This window comes from Hakea prostrata, chromosome 4 (assembly GCF_041222555.1).
Source record: "Hakea prostrata isolate BN-2017 chromosome 4, UWA_Hpros_2, whole genome shotgun sequence".
NCBI classification, from domain to species: Eukaryota; Viridiplantae; Streptophyta; class Magnoliopsida; order Proteales; family Proteaceae; genus Hakea; species Hakea prostrata.
The window spans coordinates 17,748,852-17,766,495 of NC_142603.1; positions in this window are offsets into that span (position 1 = coordinate 17,748,852).

Here is a 17,644-nt window from a genome sequence, read left to right on the forward strand (position 1 = left end):
GCAGCTCCATATCTTAAGTATATACCACAAAAGTTGTCTGCTTGTTGCCTCATTCTCCCAATAGCACATTGTGGTATAAAACTCCAAAGAGGATGCCAGAAGGGTCATGTTGACATGGATTAAATGTGTTGACTTTGCAATACACCACCAAAGAATCATCCCACACAAACCAAATTTACCTAGAATCAAATTTTTTTGTGGCTCCTTTTTCCCTAGTCATACTACTATTATAAAAGCATGAACTCATGGAAGATGGTTACATTTTTTTTCTTCCTATAATACCCAAGAACATTCCCTATAAGGATGAGACTAATAATGTCCAAATTTATAATTTTAAACTCTTACTTATAACTTCAAATCAAAATGGCTAGAATATTAATTACAATCCGCATGATTGTTTCTCTCCCTTCCATTTGTAATTTTCTAACTAGTTGTAGTTTTCCCTCACTTTGATAAATTCCTTCCCTATACTAAGTTCCTAACTAATAGGAGGTCTTCCTCTCCTTAAATTAAACCCAACTCGTTGTATTCTAAAAGGATTGGTTATAGGTTATGTCCAATATCTCTCTCTCCTTTCTATTCAAAAAAAAAAAAAAAAAAAAAAAGGCAACAAAAAAAACAAAAAGGCTTTCCCTCTTTCTCTCTTGTCAATTCCTAATGAACTCATGTGTTTGTTACCCAAAAAGAAAAACTCATCTCTTTTTGTATTATAAAATAATATTAATTACTTGTTATCTTAAATCCAATGCCTCACCCTTATTCTCCAAAAATTAAGGCCTCACTTTCCAATCAATAGTTGATAAATAAAACTCTTTGTATGTCTTTATTAAAAAGACATTTCTATTCTAGAAGAAGTACTACAGTATTTTTTGTCTTGGAGAGTAGACTCTGCAAGTGAGGCAGCGGTGGACATGATGGTTGACTTCTACTGAAGCCCTCTTCTGCGTCCTTTCCAAATTTGGAAGGATGAAGCCTTGGAACTGAGTTTAGGAAACTGATGAAGCAGCACGTTTAATTGAAAATTCATAGAATCTGATTAGTATTGTTGTTCTTTGCTTTTGCTTGCATCATAGAATTAAATCTTCCTTTTCTGATTTGGATATATAATGTTTGATTCAGAGGCCTGTGGCTGTTAATGTTGGTTCTGGCTCCAGTGTTCCAAAACAGGGAACAGGGATGATGATTAAACTTGGGTGTTATTGAAGAAGTTGCCTTGATGCCATAGCCTGGGATGGAAGAGGTCAAAGCATTCCTATCTTACCCTAGAATAATCTAACCTGAGCCACAACCGTGGCTAAAGACATAACAAGGGGCAGTGCAACGAAATCAAAATCATTCTCTGTGTGACGATTCCGAACTGTGGAAACTCTTGGAGTTCAGTGTTGAGATGTAAGACCCAACCCCCTCTATTGGGAAGGAAAAGAAGGCAGAAGAAGTAGAAGAAGAAGCAGCCGCCGCACGAGCAGAAACGCCTCTCAAAGCTCTCTTCTGCCTCTGAACAACCTTTCTACCATTAGCCATTGCTGTTGAAGCTTGACAAGAAGACCAAGAACGGCGCTGTGCATTCCCAACTGTGGAAGATGGCTTAATCATCTGCTTTGAATCCAAGTGTTTTCTATAAGGTCCATACAAGCATGCATTATTGATGGCAAAGCACAGTTATCCAATAAACATAGCAGAGATAGGCCATTTTTCAAATCTGTGAGCCAACGTGTTAACATATAAAAGTTCTCCAGGACGTCTGATTCAGGAATATAGATACAAGATTTGTGAAGACACAAGTATTATTCGTTAATTTTTTTGGATTAATTTTGCAGGTTGAAATTGGTTATCCCTCTGAATTCCACTGGTATTAGTGGTTGTTACATGGGGGATTCTGTTCACCAAATCAAATCCTTGATATTTGAAAGCAACCAGAGGAAGATTGGGCCATTTGGGCAAGAGAGAGGAGAACGCTTCTGCATTCAGCAGGGGACTAAGTGAAACTTTGGAGGGTTTCATGGAATTCCAGACCCATATTGTCGCTCCTCAACTGGAGTATACTTAAAAGTTTATCGATCCTTCAGGGGATACCAAATGACATAGTTTGATTGTGAAGGTAAAATATTGCAATTGATAATGGAAATTAGAAGACGGACATGGGTTGGTTGAGATTAATATTCCTGTGCCACATATTTACTCAAATTTATTTATCATGAGACATATTCAAATATATTTGTTCTGAATCCATCATCAGATTTATAATCTTGTTCAAGAATCGTTTTTGACATTGCTGCTTTCATCATAATCATCGATTCATGATCAACGCAGTAATGGCCATGGATTTAGTTCAAACACTGTTCATATAGAAATCTCTTCTGGGTTGTATTCAGAGCGGTTACAAGTCATCCCAGCTGGGTTCTTTGGTGTAGCGAGGAGTCAGTAAGGTTCAGTTGTGGCGATTGAGAATTCATGTAGGAGGTTTAATGGGCTTCAGTATTACGCAGAGGTAAATCATGGATGATCTATGTTTTAATACTAAAGTATGTATCACAGCTACTATGACATGGTGTTTCCAGTTTTTATTTTTCGACACAGTCAACTTGCCACAGAAGAATCTGTTGGTGTTGAATGCTTGGTGTCTATTTTGAGTTTGTCTCATCATTCTCTATTATAATTCTGTTATAATAAAGGTTCACTTTCACTAATCTTCTGTAGGTCACACATTCCCAAGAATGGATGGAAATGCCACGCTCCTTTCTCTTCAATTTATGTGGATTGGCTATTGATTGAAAGATTCAATCTCTCTAACTGGCCCATCGGAATTTGATGAAACTTCAGCAAACATTCAACCCCATCCAACCTACACTTGATAAGAAGTAAGGTCTGCTCTAACTGAACTTTCTATTTCAGCCTTCTTTTCTGCTTGTTTTGTTACAGATTTATTTGGGGTAAAGTTCTTCCTAATTTAGCTTTACATTACTACGTGTTCCTGGGAACCTTGGGCCAATACCATAAACTCAGTCTCCTTGGCATCCTTCACTGCCTCGGGGAAATAGTTCTTACAGAAGGCTTCCTTAAATACTTCCCGTGAGACAACACCACCATGGAGGGTTTCTAGAATAGGTCGAGAAGAAGTCCACCATACATCCGCTTCCTGCTGAAGCTTCTGCTAGGCGAAGAGTACTTTCTGAGCATCCGTACACTACAAGTTCCAGAAGGCCTTTTCTAATTCCTTCAGCCATCTGTTAGGGAATAGAACATCATTTCATACACCAGTAAAGGATAGCACCTGCAGTTTCAAGAAACTCTCCATCAGCCTAGTATGCGGGGTTCTTGCGAACCTCTCCACACACGGGGCTACCACGCCGGGGTTGCCATGCCCACCAGCACAGTTCTCCTCCCGAAGATTCACAAAACCAGCCATCATCTGGTTGAACTGAGTTTGCTGTTGCTGCATCATGTTCGTCATGACACTAGCGATGTAAAACCCAGCCCTAACCTTGACCCGGAAACCTTGTTATTTGTAGGTCCAGTGACCCGAAGTAAAGTAAGAAGTCAGCTTTGGGCCATCCCAGTGGAGGACTTGGTGTCTGGCTTTGAATCCATGAGAGTTGAAGATGAAGTTCTATTTATGGAAACTGAATCTTGATGGAGATCGGATTAGTTGATGGACTTGGAGTGCTCTCTATCATGGTTTGAAGGCATTTCTACCTATTAGGTAAGTCATTTGTTATGTGTGCAAAACCCCTTTAGGATTGGATTTGATCTGGGTCTTCAATTCCCTGTTTTGGAATTGCTGTCAGCATTGGTCGACTGGACCAGTCGACCAATCCACTCGACCAATGAGTGCTGTCTTTGGCAATTAGGTCTTGCTTGCTCTATTTAAGTCCAATCTCGAGTCTACTTCGTATTTGCTGCCTCCAAACTCCTTGGAACGAACCAAAGACCTCTGCAAGTCATCTCCCTTGCATCCTTGGTGATTTTCTTGACGGATCTTCGTCGAAACTCTTCCTTTTGCATCAAAAGGTATGTCTATACTCTCTTCTTCTCCTCCATCTCTGATTTTCTTTCCTTTTGAGCTGAGACAGTAGAGGAGATGCTGCATTCTCTGTTGCAAACATCTCTGGACTTGTCTCTCATGATCATCCTAAGGATTAACGGCTAGAACAATGATCTTAACCATGATCATTGCAAGCTTTTGAAGGAATCATGATCAAACCATGATCTAGTCTTTGTTTAACTTCTTATTTGAATTCTGATCTCCTTGGATCTTCTATATTGATCATGTTAGTAGTCAATTGCTGTGTTTTCTTTTCATGATCCATGATCTATCAATCTCTAGTTGTTCTCTTCTACCATACTATGTGTTCTTCATGAATCATGATAGTTACATATATGGTAGGTTTTGTTTCCTTATTTAGATTTATGCTTTTAAGCCTATTTCCTTGAAGATCTAAGTATGCTTTTCATGATACCTTTACCTGAAGCAATGATCCATCCTCCTATTGTTCTTGTCTTTGATTTCTACCTTGAATTCTTCAAGATCCATGGTTGATCTAATTATGGTAACTTTTTGTTTCCTAATTTGGATCTTGATGGCTTGATTTGATTAGTGTTTTGAGGTCCCCTATATGTTAGGATACTACTGATGTAGTTTACCCCTTGATTAGTACCCTTTTGAACCACCAAATTCGGATTTCATATCTTAAAACTCTGTTTTTTTTAGGTTATCGTCTGCATTGGTCGATCGATTGGTCGACTGGACCGATCGACCAATCCACTCGACCAATGAGTACAAGCAACTCCAGAATTGGTCTGTGTTGGATGTTTTGGTATCTTTTCTGTTAGGGATCTTTCCTAATATGTTGTATGCACTTGTTTAGGACCTTCTTCTCAAGTTTGCCAAGATCTTACTTGATTTCTTAGGATTCTTTTGCGAGTTATAGAAGGTAAGGATGGTTATTTCCTTAATTGCATAAATTGCATATCTTAGTTTCTATATTTGAATCTTGTTAATTTATTTCTTTAATTAGATTCTTACAATGATATACTACTGTTGCATAACTTTGATTACAGTAGCATTACTTATTCATATTGAATTGACTCATGTATGATTTACTTACCAATTATATACAAGGTGATTGCAATTATTGATTTCTTTCCATATATGAAGTTACCATATCTGTAATGATATGAATTGATGCATGTGTATGCTTAAGTATGGTTTGGAAAGGAGAGGTGTCCTTTTGACACTTCTGTCCTTGGACTACTACGGGAATATTATGGGATGTTTCCGGAGATGCCCTATGGACACCTTCCTAAACTGTTGGATGACATATCTAGGATTGTCTAGTAGTGTTTGGCTAGGATGTCCTGTTATGTCAGACCTAATCGGAGGGGTATTGAGACCGAACGACCCGTGGTAGCAATGGGGATTCATGGGCGCTCAAGACCGGTAACCAACCCGTGAGAGGACAGGAATCACATTGTGGGGGCCATTTATTGGTAGGGTTGCATATGGTTAGACTTGGGCTCACGGGCGCTCAAGACCGGTAACCAACCCGTGAGAGGACGTGAGAGCTTCCCGTTTACCATATGTGGATGATCAATAGGGTTGATGAGTCCGTAGTCAAGGACTATGAGGACTCTAGTGTGAAGGATACCGGAAAGGATCGTCAGGGACGAGGAATGGACGTATCTGGATTTGACTTGATGTAACTAAGTAGAAGACTTGCATTTGGCTAGGCTTTACCCTGACATGCGCCGGTACTTAGACCAATGGTGATGTGAGAGAGTGGTGACTTAACCCCCAGCCATGGAATGTCCCGAGGGATGCCGGACCCATTACCAACTGATGATGAGTGATTGAGACCTTCCTAAAGAAGTACGGTGCTATGACTTAAAGCATGTCCGCCTAATAGAGACCAAAGCATACATAGAGTTAGATTCATTCATTCATTGCTTGTCTCATATCATATTGCATTTATGTTTGTTCCGAAATCCCGCCATTTATGTTATTATGGATTTAATCGCTTTACCGAGTTTCTTTGAAACTCATTCCTTTATTGTACAATGTTTGTTAGACTATTCTGTGTGTACTGAATATTATGACGGTCCCTATGAAGAAGCGCAAGGCGATGAGGCATATCTCCGAGAAGGTGATTGCGGTTACAACAATTACACTGAAGATCCCGCGAGTGGTTATGCTCCGTACGATGCTTAGTCCGACCATTGAGTGGAAGCGTCCTTGTGCTGTTTATGAGATTTACACTTATAGGGATGTTGTCTATAAAGTGGAGAACAATTTAGTTACCCATTGTACTTGCTACTGGGATTAGATTTTGTCTAGTTTATTCTCTTTTAGAGCTACTTTTCCGCTGGTTGTAGAATGGGATTTTGCCTCACTTTACATATCTGTTTTTGACACTCTGATTATATCTAGTACGCTGATTTATATATGATTCATTCTTTCCTTATTGGATCTATGGTTTATCTTCCGCACTTTTATTATGATTGTTCATGATTATGTTATTGTTTATGTGGGAGGTTGATTACTCGATACCTGATCTTCAGGCTGTGGATCACACTCTCGGGTATGCCAGATAGGGTACCGGCTGGGAGGATGTGACAAGCGATGTCCTTGAAGCTTCCAATGTCAGGGGCATTGGGGATGCCATTGGTAGTATGGCTGTCCTCTTGGGTCTGTTGGTCAGACCCTCCAGCTGGCGTCTCCTCATTTTCCGGTACTACCAAAGCCGACAAGACGATTTCTCAGTAGAACCATTCTGCAAAAGAACATTGACCACATCAAGATATGAAGATTCATCAAAACACACTTGACCATATGATTAAAATGCTCAAAACACACATAGGTTCCTCAATATCATAAGCAAATAATCAAACATTGGTCAAAATCCAAAAATTCCATCAAAATTCCAATTTCTCAGACTTTCAAAAGCCTTGGTCGAGTCGACCAAGCTCAACAGTAACGAAAAATCAGGCTTTTTAACTTCATTTCCTCTTCGTTTCTCACTTCTAACTCATTTCTCTTGTGGAGGGGCTCTGGAGAACATATTAGCAAACACTTCTAAGTAGATTCCAAGTGGTTTGAGGCTTCCACATCATCAATACATCAAGCATTACTCAACCAAGTAAGTAAATCACTATTCATCATCTTCTCAATTGATTTCTTCACTTAGATTTCTCAAAATATCATGTTAAACTTGTTGTTCTTAGATAGAAACATGTTCATGCATGCTTAGAAACATAATCCCCTAGTTTTCATGCAATAACAATGCTTAAACATCAAGCAAACACAAAATCTCAACTTGGTTTCGTTAACGTAGCCGAAAGTTTCCAAAATTTAGAAAAATTTCGATTTCTCCCAAACCGCTTGGAGTTTTAACACCAAATTTGATGCTACACACTCCAAATGACATGCTACACATTACCATGCAATTCATTTCAACCAAATTCAACAATATAAAAAATCCCCAAATTTGACCTAAACATCGAAATCCCTCTTTCTTAGCTTGCTGAATTTTCAACTTTAGGATGCGATTTCGACCGGTTTTCTTCTAATAAACATCACAACCATGCAATTCTAAGTATTGTGCATATGCCAGTATACTCAACTTAAATTTTCCCCAAATTTGAAAATTTCCGAAAAATTACGAAAACGCCCTTCATGTCCAATTTTGGTTAATCTTCTAACATTGACTTGTTGATCTTTTCTACAGATATTTATACACTATGGAGAGATGAGGACGAGGTGGTCGTGCTCGAGGTAGGGTCGTAGGAGCCAGGAGAGGTAGAGGTCAGGTGCCTTTGCTGCCACGAGCAGAGGTGATTGATCGACACCGCTTAGTTACACCCTTGGCCGAGTTTCTTTAAGATGCATACTTTGGGCATTGTCACATAGAGTATGGTCGACCATTTCGGGTTGGAGAGTTGATGACTTTTCGGATTGGTGAGAGATTCGACGGTTTGGGATGGACAAATCTACTTACTGGGGATTTGTCGGTGTACCCAGAGTTAGTTCGGCTGTTTTACAGCAATCTGACTTCTTTTGTGGAGGGTCGAGCTGATCAGATGGAGTTAGTGATAGCGAGTCAGATCAGGGAGACTCAGATCAGATTTACTACTCGTACACTAGCAGAGATTCTCGGGGTTCCTTATTGCCCACATGCATGTGTGTGGATATCAGTAAGGGAGGATTTCAGCAAACACGTGCTTCCATATGAGTTGCATGAGATATGCATGACGCTTTGGGATGGTGATAGGTGTTATCAGCCTAGGAACAGCGGCGATATGATTGCATCGGCCAGAGTCATCGGACGGATTGTAGGGAGGAACATCATATCAAGGGCGGGACATCCTCATGTGGTTACGGTGATGGATGCCTTACTCATCTATTGGATTTATATGGGATTTGAGATCGATCTGGCTTATATCATACAGAATGTTATGATCGAGGTTGTCACGCATCCAGGTGTTAAGAATCTTTGCTTTGGGATCTTATTGACACGCATCTTCAGTTATTTCGGGATAGATCTGGATGGTGAGGAGAGAGTTGTTGGAGTTGCGGGGTATTCCATTGGTACGAGGACTATTGGACTGATGCAGTTAGATCGAGTTAACAGGTCTCCCAGTCTAGGTGACGAGTCAGAGTCCGAGGATGATGATGAGGATGTTCCAGCAGAGGATAAGGCCTGGGATGATATCGGTGTGCAGGATGTCGGTCCCGATTATCAGGGGGTTCCCGCATCACAGTTTGAGGTTGGGGGTCCATCACAGGCTATACCAGAGGCACCGGATCTGTATGCTCAGATGCAGTCTATGACTTCCATGATGGAGAGGATGGGGGTTAGACAGGAGTAGTTGTTCGAGAGTTTAGGAGCCAGGCAGACTCAGATATACGAGAGGATGGAGGTGAGTCAGTCACATATGTATGAGAGGCTTGAGGTGAGGCTTGCACAGATAGAGTCCAGGCAGGATCAGATACAGTCTCAGCTCACTCAGATCACTGAGGATGCCAGTACATCTAGAGTTCGACGACGATCTCCTAAATAGATAGATTGTATTAGGACTTCAATTATGCTTTCTATATGTAACCCGTTGTAAAACTTATTTAAGTTAATGAAGGTTATTTCGGTTTCATCTGTTATTGTGCGTTATTCACTTTCTTTTTCGTTTCATTAAGTGGTGATTGTTAAACTCATAATTATTGTATGTTATTCAACAATTCACTTATGCTTCATTAATCGGGTTTCTAGTCCGAGTTATCTATTATTCACTTCTAAGAGTAATTGAGTCACCTTGGATCTGTGACTCGGAATGTTCCGTTATCGTTTGTGGTTGGGGCCTTACTTGATTTTGGGCTCTAATACCACTCTGTCGCATCCACCCAGCCGGTATCCTATCTGGCATACCCGGGATGTGATCCACAGCCCGAAGATCCAGATCGAGCGGCCATGCCTCCCACGTACACGATAACATATTCATGAACAATATAATCAATGTATAAAGTAAGCAATAAATAGATCAAATGAATAAGAAAAGATAATTAATCAAAGTGCGGAAATATCAAGTGTCAACTTCTCATATAAGTGTTCTCAAGGGGAAAGAGTGATCAGAAGTCACTCCTTCGACTCATAGCGGAACATTGGTTAATCCAACTTAAATACAAACAGTATATAAGAGTAAATCCATAAGAGTTAAGGGGAAAATATCTAAATGATTACAGTCATCCAGGGAAATGGGGCCTACACATAGGTTTCTTCTATCCTAATGATTACTTCTTTATAAGTGTGGATGAAGTGAACCCAACGTGGTCGCTCCCTCACTAAGGTGGGGCTAACCCTGGTACGAACCATAATCCTCCTCGACACAACAATCCTGACTCTCAGCGTAGCCATCACCCGAAGGGTAGTATGCGGGATCATAGCTCGGGTCGTAGGATGTCCCATCAAAGTCTTCTATACCTGCAGGATAATCTAACAAATTGCACAAAAGGAATGAGTTCAAAAGAACTTAGCAAGGCAAGTCGTTTCATAATACACAGTTCATTCGATACAAGTCACAGTATGATGCAATATGATATGAGACAATGATGAAAATATGATTCTAATCTTAAGTATGCTAGTCTCTAAGGTAGACATGTTTTAAGTCATAGCACCATACTTCTTTGGGTCGTCTATCACTCCCCCTCAATCATAAGATATCTTGGGTCTGCCGTGGTAATTAAGTAAGGTCCTCATCAAGCCATGGTTGGGGATTTAGTCACCACTCTCTCACATCATCATTGGTATAAGTATTGGCGCAATGTCGCGGCGAGGCCTAGCCCAATGCAAGTCATCTACTCAGTTGTATCATGTCAGATCCGGATACTTTCCCTATGGCACCGACCAACTCGGTTCTGTATCCTTCACACTAGAGTCAGCGTATCCTATGGCACCAACCAACTCGGACTACGGACTCATCAACCCTATTGGTCATCCAAAAATGGTAAACGGGAAGCTCTCACGTCCTCTCACGGGTTGGTTACCGGTCTTGAGCGCCCGTGAACCTAAGTTTATCCATTTGCAACCCTACCAATAAATGGTCCCTTTTGGGTATCCGCAGTATGGTTTAAGTCTTGGTGAGTTTTTTGTGGAAATCTTCTCACTTGTGCTATTGATGTGTGGTGAAATAACTTTATTTATGTATGGTTTGCTTTTTTTAAATTTTGAGTAAATTACACAGCACCTGCTATAAAGAGGATAACACTACCAAAAAAAGGTTTAAGGCTACGACTTATCCCTACGGAAGCCGCACTTACCGTAGGGAAAAATGGGTTTTACCTACGGACTCCCAAAACCCGTAGGCATAAACCGATATATGCCTACGGTGTTTCTATACCGTAGGCATAAACCAAAATATTACTATGGACTTTTTAAATCCGTAGGCATAAACCGAAATATTACTACGGAATTTTTAAATCCGTAGGCATAAACCGAATTATTACTACGGACTTTCTATATCTGTAGGTAAAAAAACATTTTTACCTACGGTCACAAATAAACCGTAGGCATAAACCGAGATATTACCACGGACATTTTATATCCGTAGGTAAAAATCATTTTACCTACGGTTACATAGAAACCGTAGGCATAAACCGACATATGGCTATAGGTGAAAGTCATTTTTACCTACGGTTAAAAGGAAACCGTAGGCATAAACCAACATATTACTATAGGTGAAAATCATTTTTACCTATGGTTACATTGAAACCGTAGGGATAAACCGTATATTACTACGGTTTTTTCTTTCTGTACGTAAAAACCAGTTTCTTTCTGACTTGGGAAGGGAGAATGATGATGAGTCAATTCAGGAATATGCTCAAAGTGACTTACAACCCTTAGAAATTATAAGGTGTGCAGAGAGTGACATTGACCCTGACATTATCTGGGCACGTAATGACATAGATGGCATTATAGTTGACAGTCCAAATGTCAATCTATTAGAGCATTTAGATGGTGATGATTAAACATAATTGGTAGGTGAGTTACATTTTATTTGATTCTTCATTGTTTGGTTGCTTACTTAGTTGGGCTGTGACTTTTTTTCAGAAATAATTATCTTATTGCTTGTAATCTCTTGAGAATTATACAATCACTTGCCATTTTATAGGGAAAGTAGCACTACAAAATTAGCAACATGACCAATGTAGGTTCTGTGGGTGTTGCAGGAGGATCTAGTAGTACTGGTGCGTGAAATTTCGCACATTATCTTTCTTTTATTTTTTGATTATATATTGATATTCAACTTCATGTTTTATCTTTGAACTGTAGCAAAAAGAGGTCCTGGACATAGAGGCATCACAAGGGCATTTGATATTGTTGGCTTGCCGACAGGGCAAAAGATCCATGTTAGCTCTAATGATCTGGGACAACCTTGTGTTAAAAAAGAATGTAACAAATTGAAGAAGTGGATTGGAGTCCTTGCTAGAGGCAACCATGAGTTGCCGATAACATGCCCCCAGTGGGATGATATTTCAGATGCTGGAAAAGAAGATGCCTGGACAAAGATAACTGTATCCCTTTATTCCTGTTATTCATTCCCTTATCTATGATTGGATTATGTGTTGTGTGTTATAAGCCTCATTTCTTTTAAGAATGCAGGACAAGTTTCACATGGAAGATAACTGTAGAAATTGAGTGTTTGAAAGATTAAAAGGTTGCTGGAGAGACTACAAATATACATTAAAGCGGAAGCATTATGATGCTTATGACTTGGATGTAGAGAGGATGGCAAACATCAACCTCTCACGGCTCCCAGATGAAGATTGGAGGGCATTGTTTGACATGTGGAACTCTCCCGAACACCAGGTAAAACTTATTTCAATTTTCTATGAAGTTCTTATTTTATACTTATGTAAACAAAATTGGTGTCAACATCCTTGGAAAATTTTTGTAGGCCATGTCAAAAAGAAAAAAAATATGCTGAAAATCATCAAATGCGCCATAGGACGGGGAGTACGTCATTTGCAGTTATTCAAGAAGAGATGGTAAATAGGATATGTTGTATTGTTGAGTTCTTCATCAATATTTCCTTCTATCCCTAATAAATTTAATATTTAATAGTTTTTTGTTTAATTATGAAGCGCTTGGAGGATCCTGACCATATGCCCCCTGATCGCATTACCTTCTTTGATAAGACATACAGCTCTAATGGACATTTTAAAGATGCAGAGTCGCAAAACAAAATGGTTTGTTGGCCTTCAATGAGATTTCGAAAAGTTATTATCTAAATTTGTAATTATAACAAGTCTAATTTCAGGTTCATTTGTAGGCCAAACTCCAGGAGGAGCTTGCGAAAGAAAGTGAGAAGAGACGATTAGATAGAGATGTTCGAGAAAATGCATTTCGGACAGTGTTCGGCAGGGATTCTCATGGAAGGATGCGGCTTCAAGGTGCTGGAGTAACACCTAAACAAGTACATGGGACACAAGTAATGCGTGCACAGAAGCATGAAGAAGAAATTCAAGACTTGAAGCGGGAGAACGCTAATTTAAAGGATAATGTCTCAAAATGAAAGTATGATTGCTGAACTACATTCCCAACTTAGACAACTCATCAACTCTCAGGACCCAGACACAGGTTAACTACAAACTCCTTTCCTTCCATCTTTCTTTATTTTCTGTTTTTTCTTCTACATAAATGTGGAGTGATGTCTTCTTCTACATAAATAGCAATAAATTATCAATAATTTAGCCTGCCTTTATTCTTCCTTAATGGGAAATTAGAAGGTTGCAACTATGAAATATAATAGGAAAAGAACTCTTTAAGATTGGAATTCCTGATGGTATATGGAGACAGTACTTGCCCTGATTCACTTAACTGATTTCTTCCATCAAATAAAACAAAGAAGTTCAAGATTCTGTCATTTTAAGCCCTAATCATGTCTTCTTTTACCCTGAAAATATGAATTCTCATTTCCTTTGCCTTGATAAGCTCAAAGACACAGACATCATGCAGTTCTAGATTATTGGCCATTGAAAATTTGATCCAACCACCACTAAGTCCACCTCTTAGAAATGGTGTATTAGCATAAACATATTTCAGAGGCCATGCCTTGTCATTGAGTCCCACAAAATCATTTCCTGGTTTTTTGGGGGAAGGAAATCTTTGACAAAAGAACTCGGCAACGACTGCAAGCACAAGAACTAATGGTCAGAATAAAAAATAAAGAATAAAAACATCTTTAGTAGAAATCAAACTGAATTCAACAAGTGAGGTTGCATGAGACCAAAACACAAGAAACATATGTTAAGTGCTAGTAGACACTCGTGCAGACTGAAAAATAAGATCATCCAGATTCCTTAACAAAATTCTAAGGATGGCTTGGATATGCTTGATCAAATCTGTTCCCAGTCAACTCAAGCAAGTTTGGGCCTAGATTGCCCAAGTTAGGCGAAACGAGGGGTCAACAGGGCAATATCCTTGTATTTCCTTAGATAGGTGCCAGGGGATCTCAGTTGACCCAGCATGAGGCATATCGGCTGGGTTTGAAACCAGGCCAACGAGTACAAATAAAATAGTCATAAAATATCAAAGGAAAGAGCAGCAACATCATGTGGTATGACCCCAAAAGACTTTCGAGATCTTTGTCCCGGGACACCCGGTATGTTGGAAGGCACCATCAACCATAAGACGTCATTCAGGCATCGAGAAAAACCAAACGCGATGAACCGGTCAAACTAATTTGTCTCTTGCAACCGTCACTTTTTCACCATGAACTAATCTCGAGTCAAAGCCGACCGGAATTTGGGTCGATTGCTAGGAAACTAAGGATTTGACCAATGTTTACAGGGTGGTTGTCTTGGAAGTTTCATTACCTGATTAGGTCCCATGGGCCTTGAAACCATGGCCGAAATTATTAAAAAATAAAAACAAAAATAAACATTAACTCAACCAAGGTATTGGCAAGTTACTAAGACAACACAGTTTTTTGGCTGATCAAAACCAGCCAAGATAACAGGCCACTAGCTGAACCCAAACTCAACCCGAATGTCAATCAGGTTAAACCTAAGTTCTGGCTCTTTGGCTGATGGTCAGTTCAGTTTCAGTTTTATTTGGTTGAATTGGCTGGTGGGGCTCATATCTTGATGGTTAACAACAATATGAAATGACACCTATCATCTTCTTAGGAAGAGCATGAGATAGAAAATGTCAAAGAAAAGGGGGGAGAAGAAAGGTTTGGGCTGCCACTCCAGTATGCACTCCTTAACAGCTGCTCCAAACCTCAGTTTTCACTCATATCATCTATAATTAGGCTATAATTAGTGTGGGGATGTCTCTGTGTGCGTGTGGTTCCTTTTTTTTTTTTTTGGGTGGGGGGGGGGGGGAGGGAGGGGAGGACGGTGATTATTACATATATAAAGGTTTTCTGAAGTTACTAAATGGACTAATAATAGGAGTTCTCTTTAAGTATTGAAATTAACTTAATTTAACCACTAGTCGTGTGTCCTAACTTTACCTAGTTTATGAACTTAGTATGAGGCCCATTAAAAATGGAACCCAAGAAACTAAAAGACCTAACATTCACCCGCAACTACCCAAAGATCAATTTCATCCCACAGTATAGCAACCAGCACTTTATGGACCTACCAAGCTTGGATATAGGCCTCCTTTCGGTTTAATGCCCCTATGCAACTGCATCAGCATATAGGAGAGAACATTTTATGAATTGGTACTAGTATTCTCCATTTACTGACTTCTTTTTCAAAAGCAATGTGATAGCAAGTAGTCTAAAACTTAGAGAATAAAAATCATCAACAAGATTCACCAAGTAAGAACACAAAGGCAGAAATTAAGAACTCTTGAAAAGAGATAACTTACAAGGTAAAACCCAACATAAACATAGCCATACCTCATTACTACTAAAGCAGAAGGATTCTTTGGCTGAAATGGATGAGCTGCATCAAGTGTTTTCTGTACTTCAATTGTGATTGTTGGTCTTTGTGAAATCAAAGACCGTCTAGCTGCAGGATTATCATTCCAAACTCAAGCAAAATGAATAAATAGTTGTACAACTAAAAATAGCACAACATACAGCATAACTCGTAAGAAATCACCTCGTTCAGCATTGATATGCACTATATCCAAAGAATTTAAATGAAGTGATTGGCCGAAACACCTGGACCCCCTTAGCAAATGTTTTGTACTCCTTGTATAAAGCTTCATATTCACCCCAATATTCCAACTTGGCATACCTTCATTGGCTTTATTTGAAGAAGAATTCATTCCCATAGCTTTTTTCTTCTTTGGTGGTCTTCCCCGTTTCTTTCTGTCACAAAGGAATTCAAACACTATATGTCTTGTAGCAGCAAATACGTTATGCTTCTTACAATTCAACATTTTACTAATCAATATTAACGACATTATTCTTTGGTTTCCTTGCAGATGCGTTAGTTTGAGAACATGGAGATAAAGAGCTCAACATTGAAGATTTGGTTGGATAACAATTTGAGAGCAAGGGAGACTTTTTGCTTCAAACTTTTTTTTTTTTTTTGTATCTCTTCAACAATGGCATGGGGACATTTTTGTAAATGAATTTGTGACTACAAACTTTGTAAATGAATTTGTGGTATTTAGAATATTGAATGTGGAAGTCTTAGTATTTTGGTTATGTTTTTGTGTACTTCTCTATTATATATTATGAGTTTCCAAAGTAGATATGCAGTATCCAATTACAGGTTATATGGTAGTATTTAAAAAAAAAAATTATATTGCCTACGGACACAACAGACCGTAGGCAAAAATGCATTGATGTATATTTGCCTACGGTATGAAAATAAGCTGTAGGGAAAAATGTTGATTTATGTATACCCATGTTTACATATTTTCCTACGGAATACAAGAGCCGTAGCAAAAATGTTTAACCCTACAACAAGCCCGACGGAAAAAATCCGTAGTCGTATATCTTTTCCTACGGAAGGTTCTAGTGCCGTAGGGAAAAATATTTAAACCTACGGAACTTTGTTTCCGTAGGGAGAATATAAGAGCCATTTACACTACAACAAGCCCAACAGAAAAAACAGTTGTATATATTTCCCTACGGAAGGTGCTAGTTCCGTAGGGAAAAATATTTAAACCTACGGCACTACTTTTCCGTAGGGAGAAGTTCCCTACGGGGTTTTTCTCAACGGCCTGCCTACGGACATTATCCGTAGGCCATTTATTTTTGCTTACGGACAAAATGTTTATGGCTACGGATTTTGTCCGTAGGGAAAAATGCTTTTTTTTGGTGGTGTAAAACTCTTAACCACTCGCTATTACCATTTAAATTATATTGCACATACACTCAAACTTATAAATTACCCACAAGTACAATTTCAGTTAAGATGAAGTGTAAAATGATCAAAATGCTCTTGTTATAGTATAATAACCATTCTACCATCATTTTAATTTTCCTACAGTCACTTCTTAGTGGGTGAAGGAATTCTCCGTTCACCCATCTTCTACGTACGTCTCACCCCTCACCTGCTAGAGACCAAAACCGTACCTGTCGGAACCCCTCTATCTGTTTGCACGCGTTTGGAAGATGGAAAAAAGAAAAGGAATCGTAGGATTTTAAGTGTTAGAAAATTTTTCTCTGCAAGTGATCGCCCTTTTACTTTAAATAGAAACCAATCCCGTTTTCCAGACTTTTTGTGTGTCAGCGGGACCCAGGTACCATTTGAACTTGAAACCTTCCTCCATTAGAGTTGTTGTCCCTTGAGAGAAGTGAGGAGAAAGTCTTGCCATGGACGTTCTGAGAAGTTAGAAACGATAAAAAGGTTCCTTCTCATACATAAACTGCTGTTGAAGACTGGGTCGATCTGGGTATTTTTCTAAAACGCAAAATACTATATCTTTGTTGATTCGATCTGGGAATTTTTCAAAAAAGCAAAATACTAGATCTTTGCTGATTTGATTAGAGCTACCATTCTACCAATCTGATTTGTTATTTGATTTCAAATGCAGGCGAACCCTTGAATAACCCTTTGTGCTGACTCTCGAAGATCTGAAATCAGTTCAAATCTTACACCTCCTTTTAGGATTTCACAGCTAGTGGTAGCCACTTGTTCTCTCTATATACCATGCACACATACTTCCAAGAAGGAGAACGGCTTCCAACC